An 8119-nucleotide genomic window follows, 5' to 3' on the forward strand; every position below is an offset into this window, starting at 1 on the left:
AAATGATCCTTTGGTGTGTCGTTAGCACTTGTCAGAAGTGAGATTCTATTGTATGACATTTTGCTGAATATCACCGTATTCTGCTCTTTGGAGGTCTAGGCTTTCTTATTATGAATTCACAGCAGCAGTTAGCTGTTGAAAGCCTCTGTTTCCAGTGGACACCTTTCCCTCGCCCTTTATGGGATCCTGAGGTTTTAAAGTAAACAATTCATTCTCTTTCTGATAAGTCATATTAAAATATTGATCTGGGGGCAGGGAGATGGCCCTCACTGCACACAGCCAGAGTCACCTTTAGTCAAACAGACTAAAGAAAGGGAAAAAAGCCCTGAGAGCTCAATTTTCTCTGTCCCTTCAGACAGAACATATGTGGGCAGGGAAAAAGGTGGGAAAGTGAGAAGTTATATTAACCTGGTCTGAAAGAACTTAAATTGTATGCCTTAAAAATGCTATTGCACTGGTATGCCAACAAAATATGTTTTTTTTTTCAACTGCCTGTGTTTGTTTAACCCTGAGATGAAGAGCGTTTATTCAGTCTTCCTATTAATTGCTTACTTCTTTCAGTGAGAGAGACTGCATCAATTCCTCTGATCATAGTGCTAACCTTACTGTTTACTGCTGGATTTTACCATTCTTTTTATTTATTTATTTTCATTTACTGTTCTTTCTGCACAGGCATTTTCAGAACTCTCATCACCAAAGAACCTGTCAGTATACATTTTTAATGTGTTTTACGTTCCAACACACCTGTGAGACAGGGGAAATAAGTCTGATTACAGTTAACCCTATCTGAACACAGAGGGCAAAACCAGGAATTAAGCACAAGTCTCGGGATCTCATCTAGATAAACAACACCTTGCTCTCTCCTTGCTTTCCAGCTTTGACATAAATAAATCTTCAACAGAACATAAATGCAACTTCTGTTCTTGTTAAGACATCTTCCCTGACCATAGCTAGAGCAGGATAATCAACAACTATTTATGCAACCATTGCATAAATCCCCACATTTAAGGTACAATAAATTTCACCTTTTTTGTAAAGGCTAGTATGGGGTTTGAACTTGAGAGGTCCCTCAACATGAATTAAAGTCACACCTTCAGGACAATAACCTTCCTGAGAGTTAACTTGTTGCTACTTCATTGCTTGCTTCCATTACCATGCCTTACCTCCATGCTTCTACTCCATTAGAACATAAGCATTTTGTAACAGTTTATTCTTAACTGAGAATACTGTTAAAAAGAAAAAAAAAGTTCCCAGTATAACAACTCGCGTAGGTGAGGAACCTTGTGACTTTACTGGTTTTGGCCCAATGACTGGAAGAGCACTGGGAAATCAAAACTGAAAGAAATCCTGTATCTTGCGCTCTCCTTGCTTTCTAGCTTTTATATAAATAGATCTTCAAGAGAACATAAATGCAACTTCTGTCCTTGTTAAGACACCTTCCCTGACCACAGCCAGAGCGAGATTAAATAGTCCAATATATATGAACTCTAAGAATTAGAGCTCTCCTTTTGTGAGAATGATCCTGCATCTAATAGATTCAAACACATAATACAGTACTGTGTAATGGGGAAAAAAAACCCTGAACTACAAAGCCACTAGAATGCCCTCATCTTTATCAATTTGTGGCACATCTTTTCTCCTTTTAGTTGTTGTGTATTTGGATTGTAAATTTGTCATGGCAAGAACTATCTCCTACCGTTTCCTGACATGGTGCCTAATCACAATATAGCTCCAGTCTCAGGTACTCCAGTAATACAAATAATGACAGAAGTCATGAGTAAGAAGGTGCACTTCCTATACGAATGAAAGGAGCTATATTTATAGGTTCTTGGCAGTCTTATTGCAGCATTGATAGTCCAAGAATATTTTTTTCTCTTACAAAAAACTTGAGAATATATAATTATGAGGAATTAATGACACATTTTTATACCCTCCTCCCAGATGAAGAGAAAGAACAACAAAAAATTCTGCAATTCCAAAAGTATTCACAGTATCTACTTCAGGAGCTTGTGCTTCCTGTGTAGCTAACAGAGAGAAATGAATACCTGTAAAGAGATGATTAATACTGTCTAGGTTAGTTGCCTGACTAGATGGTCTGACTGCTTCACTGTACCCTTTTCCATTTTTTTTAAGAAAAAGATTTTATCCTCATTAGCACAGAGTACGAATGAATATGCTAACAGGTGACATTTTAGCAGGAAAGCAGAGAATGGAATGAGACAGGAAAAGAAAAAAAAAGCACATGGCTGAGTTTTAGTTTTCATACTTTGTGTTATATGACAAGGTATTGCAGAAACATATGGAAATTAAGAATTCTGTAACTGTTGGTCCCTTCCAACCTCAAGTCTTCTGTGATTCTGTGATTCTGTAACAACACAATCTCGGTCACTTGCTTTTAGATTAAAAGTAGCCCCAGTCAATATGTTCTACCTAACTTCAGCTGCTGTACAAGAAGGAAAACCATAGCTACCCGTCCATCTTTATTGACTACTCAGCTGCTTGGATGCACTTATACAGTCTCATTTTTTATCCTTATAAAGACATTAACAGAAGATGACCAGGAAAATTCTGGAGCGACTCACATAATCTGGCCGATAACCAAATGTCAAACAAAACCAGGATCTACTGAAGTCAATAGAAACATTCCCACTGACTTCTGAGAGGTCAGGATAGCATCTACAGCACTATATGTCTGGATACTCTTTGTGTATGCAGACATCTTGCACAATGGGACCTTGATTCTGCTCTGATTATTATTACTAATAGACTTGCTGTAATACGAGGAGAAATATACCCCTGTTACAGCTATTATTTTTGGAGTCCCAATGACTAGGTCATTCAAATGGTGACTACAGGAATCAGGGCTCTTAACCCAACTTGCTACTTGCCCTATGCAAAACCTAGCACTACTCTCAATCTTACCTTCTTTGATGTTACCTTCTGCCCTTAGTCTATTTAGAAATTTTCCTGAAGCAGGGACTTTTTTAAATTTGGTATTAGTATTGCTTCTGTTCAATGAAAACTGTTTCAGTTGAGACTTCCATACACACACAGTATAAAGAAGTTGAAATTACTAGTAGTGGCAGTAGTAGTAGTTCATAGTCTGCCCATAATATCAAAACAAGGCTTGTTGAAAATATTTATTTAAAAATTATATGTATAATTACACCAGAATTGCATGTGCAAACTCCATATGCCATTCTGAAAATATGGATGTGCATTTGAAGTTTACAGGAGGTATCTGTTAATTTACTTAATCATAAAAAGAAAGCAGAAACCCCCAAATTAAAATAAAAAAAAATGCAACCATATTCTTCAAAAACAGCAGTGAAAGACTAAAATGTGCTACTTTTCATTACAGGGGAAACACCACTTATTTGGTGTTTCTGAGATTGTGTTTCTGAATAAAAACTGTTTTCCCCCAAATGGAGCTCTGCAATTGAAAATGAAGTACTGCCCATGGAGTCACTGATGATAATCTGAAACAGCATTGCAACATCCATTACTGTTGCAGACTTGTTCTGCTCCAATTCTTTGAAATTAAATGCCAAATCATTTGGAAATTCCTGAAAGAAAAAAAAAGAACTGGTTTGTTTAAATGTTGGTAAAGGTGACACAAGGACAAATAATGCAATACACATTGCACATTCATCTGAGGGCCAAATTCTCTCCTTGAAAATATGTAGCGATGACCCTGAGCAAAATGATCTAACTGAAGTTCAATCTAACATTGAAGTTGACACTGCTCAGAACTAAGGGATGGACATTATGACCTCCAAAGGTCTCTTCCAACCAAAATTATTCTGTGATTCTGTGATTCAATCCTATGTGCACAGCTCCTACTGACTATAGTGTCACTATACAAAGGCAGAATTTCAGCCCACGTAAGAGAATCTTTCCTATCATTTTTCTTATATAAAATGTGGAGCATATAAAGAATGAAATAGAAATCTGGAGGACGGAGCCATTTCTCGGTGGAAAGAGTAAAAGAACAGCCCCCAAACCAAAGGAATACTAACTTATCACAGAGTCAAAATAGGGCTTTTTACACTGGGAAGTTTTTAACAGCGAGAAAGTTTTTCACACAGGGAAGATTTAACAGGGAGAAAGAAGCTAACATTTGGCTCTGTAATACCTTAATTATGAAATTCTTCAATGAAGAAAAACAATTTTGGCAAAAAAGGAGTTAAATATTCTGTGCATGAAGATCTTGGTGGTATATCAGGAGATCATTTCATGCTGTTTAGAAATGATATGGGCCTACAGGGGTTTGGGAGTGGCACAGTCCCTTTGGAAGAATAAAGCTTCTTTGCAGCTGGCTAATCTTGAGTGCAAATCTATTATGGGTTCAACAAAATTCATTTTGAAAGCTTATTAGGAGCTTAAAAAAACACAATTACTTTGCCTATTTAGAGTAGACTTTGAAAAGCCAGTTTCACCATTCAGTTCAAACTGAAGACTCTCAGATAAGAGTTAATTTACATGACCTGAAAGAGGCTTGCATGAATTGGTTTTCATTCTTTTTTTCCTACACTTACATGAAAGCTTTCTCTTCCTCATTTGTATGGCCTAACACCTCATGCTATTCAGCTAATTTATCGCAAACTCAGGCTGACATCAGTTGCAGCTTTGCAAGGGACAGACAAGTGGAGCCTCAGTGGAGGAGGGAGCTGGAGCAGAAGATTCTGATCTGAAAAGTCTGATGCTGAAAGATACAGAGGGTTAAAAAGGAACAACTGAGGCACCAGTTCAGAGACCTCAATTCTGCAGTCCACAGGACTGCAGATATTCAAAGACTTTTCTTTCTTTAAATTCCAATCTCAGAATTTAACTGTTGTGCTAATGGGCATTTACTTATGGGAATTTGAGTGTCTTTGTGGCTTTACTCCAGGTCTCTCTTTAAGGAGTGTATGATCAGTACGCTTAGAACTGAATTGATTTGGGGTTGGCTATTTCATCTATGGAAAAATCCTGCTACAACCTCCCAACACCGGACATGGTACACTTGGTTTAAAAATTTCAGACAAATCTATGTTGAAGTTATGGCCCAGCTCCTTTTTAGGGTAAAACAACATATATCCAGTGATGTACCTGAATTTGTCCCTTTCTTATGACCCGTTAATTTCAGTGAAGCTATGCTTATTTACATCAGTTTAGGATATGCCCATACAGTTTTGGGAGGAAATTGCCACAGAAATCCTCAAGCTGCAAGTGGGCAAAGCTGGTCCAGGCAAGCCCGGTTTACCAGCTCCAACAGCACAGGGTAAGAGACGAAGGTGAAGCGTATGTCGTAGTAGGACAAGTTAGATCACAGAAGGGAAAATGTTATGATCCTTCTTAGTCAATGGCTGGTGGTTAAAGATTACCTATTCTGGTCATTCTGACTACTAGGTAGAGAAAGATTAACTTAAAACTTAGTATAAGGTAGAGCAAAGGTATTTAACCTGGAAACCATGATCTTTTCTGATTTCTGCTGGGCCTCAGTAAACTAAATCGATCCGAGTTTCCCAATAATCAAACTCATTACATCAGTTCTACATCACCCTGGCATTCCCCGCAACGACTCACCATCTGACACATCAGAGATGAATTCAGGTTGCGGATTATCTTCAAATTAAGGGCATAAAGTCCGATTAACAATGTATCTTCCATGAAGTTTCTGTGACATAATGTTACATACACTAGATGCAGGAAGTTTATTTTTAGAATTATAAATAAGGGATCGTCATTTTAAGAATATTGCCCTAAATCATTTTGGAGCTCAAATCCCAGAGGCGTTATTATCTTCAGGAACTGCCATAGCCGATCAAACCCTCGTTCAGCCGTGGCCCTGCCAGCCTACCTCTGAGGAGACCAGAAACACGCAGCGTTTGCTCCCTGCTCTGTTCGGCGACTAGTTTACCTCGATAACTTACTAATTCTTGATCATATGTGTTCAAGACTACTGCAGCTGCATGACACGCTTTCACGCCCCGCACAGAAAATGGCCATAATTACCCCGGCAGACTCTCCCGCAGGAAGCGGCCACGATGCGACCCTCGCAGCGACGTGGGGTTGGGGTGCGACGGCGCCCTCTGCCTTTCCTTTACTGCCGCCTGCACTGCGCACAAAACGAGGAGAAAAGCACAGCGTGAGGGTCTTCCGTTCGGAGGAGGACAGGCAACGTTACTCTTTTTTTGTATCATCTGCAATGTTTGCAAGTGATAAAGCAGTCTAAATCCTCTTCTGCAAAATGCAGAGAGACGCTACTGGCCTGACATGTTTTAATTATCCATCTAAAGGCTTCAGCGTGCAGGTGGCGAGCTATGTACCCGCACGGCGCAGGTGCTGTGCTGCTCTGCTGGGCACGGTGCCGCGCTTTACCTCACACCACAGAGCCTCCCCGAGGGGAGTGCAGTGCCGGGGGCACCAGGCATGGCGGCGGAACCTTCCAGAAGGGAGGAGAGGGTTCCAGCCGTGCTTTACCTCACACTACAGAGCCTCCCTGAGGTGAGCACAGCGCCAGGGGCACGGGGGGCACTGGGCATGGCAGCAGAACCTTCCAGAAGGGTGGGGAAGCTCCAGCCTCACCACCGCGGCATGTGCACAGCGGCAGAACCTTCTGGAAAGGCGTGGAAGGCTCTGGCTGCAGCACCGCTGTCTGTAAGGAAGGGTTTGCCCAGCGGTCGGGGTGAAGCACCCACGCCAGACCCTGTCCCTGGCTGTTGCCACCCGGGCTGTCAGCGACAGAGCGCTGCCGGGAGCGTTGGGAGCGGGGAAAGGGTGCTTGGTGCCCGCAGCCTGCTGCAGCCAGCTCCGACTGATCGATCCCTACTTATTTTAGCTCTTAGGGACTGGTGAGGTTTATTCTGGGTGTGAAGAGTCACAGTGTCTGTTTCCTCTATCTCCCCGTGAAACCTTTCGAGTTAATCCAATTAGAAAGGATTCAGGAAAGGATTTCACACATATTTTGCTTCTTATTGTTTTTGCTCTGTTGATAAAAGACAAATTACAGACTTGGAAAGTGGTTTGGCCTTTTGTAAAATTATGAATACAGTGTTTTTATAACTCTGTTTTGAAACTTTAACCTATTCTTTCTCTGTCGCTTAGTTCTGGACATGGTCGGATGGTGACTGGAGAAAGGACTGGCTTGCGTTAGCCGATATAGTAAAAGCACATTGAGACAAGAAGCAGTTAAGGTTACCTAAAGACAGGTTGGTGATTTTTTTTCTTTTCTTTATTCTCTGCACCTGTTCTCCTAATTAGACAAAAAATAATGTGGCTGTGGTATCAAAGTTTTGGAGGCAAAAAGTGGGGGGAAAAAATCAAGGAATTTTAGTCATTAAGTGTTTTATATGACATTGCAGACACTTTTCTTGCTAAATGCAAACTTTAAATAGATATGGTATTCAGTCTTATCAGATAGTAGTGTTTCTTAGTTAATTAGCTCCTTTAATATCCTATCCAGCGTGAAATTGAGTTTCACATGACTATTCCAGTTCTGGATCCAATACCTCTGTGCAACCAAAGTATCCTTCACAAAATCCTGATTTCAAGACCTTGGAGAAAAAGAAAATGCCGCTTCTATCGCTAGTCTGTCTCTGTGGTTAATGGCTGTTCCTGCCAACGGAGTATGTTGGCGGTGACGGGAACAGACCTTTGGGGACAGCTGGCTCCGTTTGCTCACACTGATGCCAGCGGTGAGAAGCAGGGATCGTAGTTTCTCTTTATGGGTTAAAAGTGACCTTCTGTAGTGGAAAGAGGATCAAAGCAGGGAGAAAATAGTCTGGTCCTGAAAAAGGAATCAAAGATCTCTCTCTCTTTCTCTCTCTCTCCCTCTAACAAGAAAAGTTTACCTGTTGTATTGGTAATTTAGGAATGCTACTAAAAGGATATTCTTTCTGGAATGGGAAGCAAAAGCTGGTTTCCAATTTGAAACTTGAATTGCTGTGAAATACGATCAGTTTATATATTGCAGATAATCTGTATGTAGAACCAACAGGTGAATAAAATACAGATTTTGAGCTCAAGATAAAATGAAGCAGCAACAATTCCTGATCCAGCACTGAGAATTGCAACAGTATTTAACAAAAATACTGAAACAGTAATTATTAATCTACTTTACAAACAGTAGAAGCAG

Source organism: Apteryx rowi, unplaced genomic scaffold (assembly GCF_003343035.1).
Source record: "Apteryx rowi isolate R43461 unplaced genomic scaffold, aptRow1 scaffold_304, whole genome shotgun sequence".
NCBI lineage: Eukaryota > Metazoa > Chordata > Aves > Apterygiformes > Apterygidae > Apteryx > Apteryx rowi.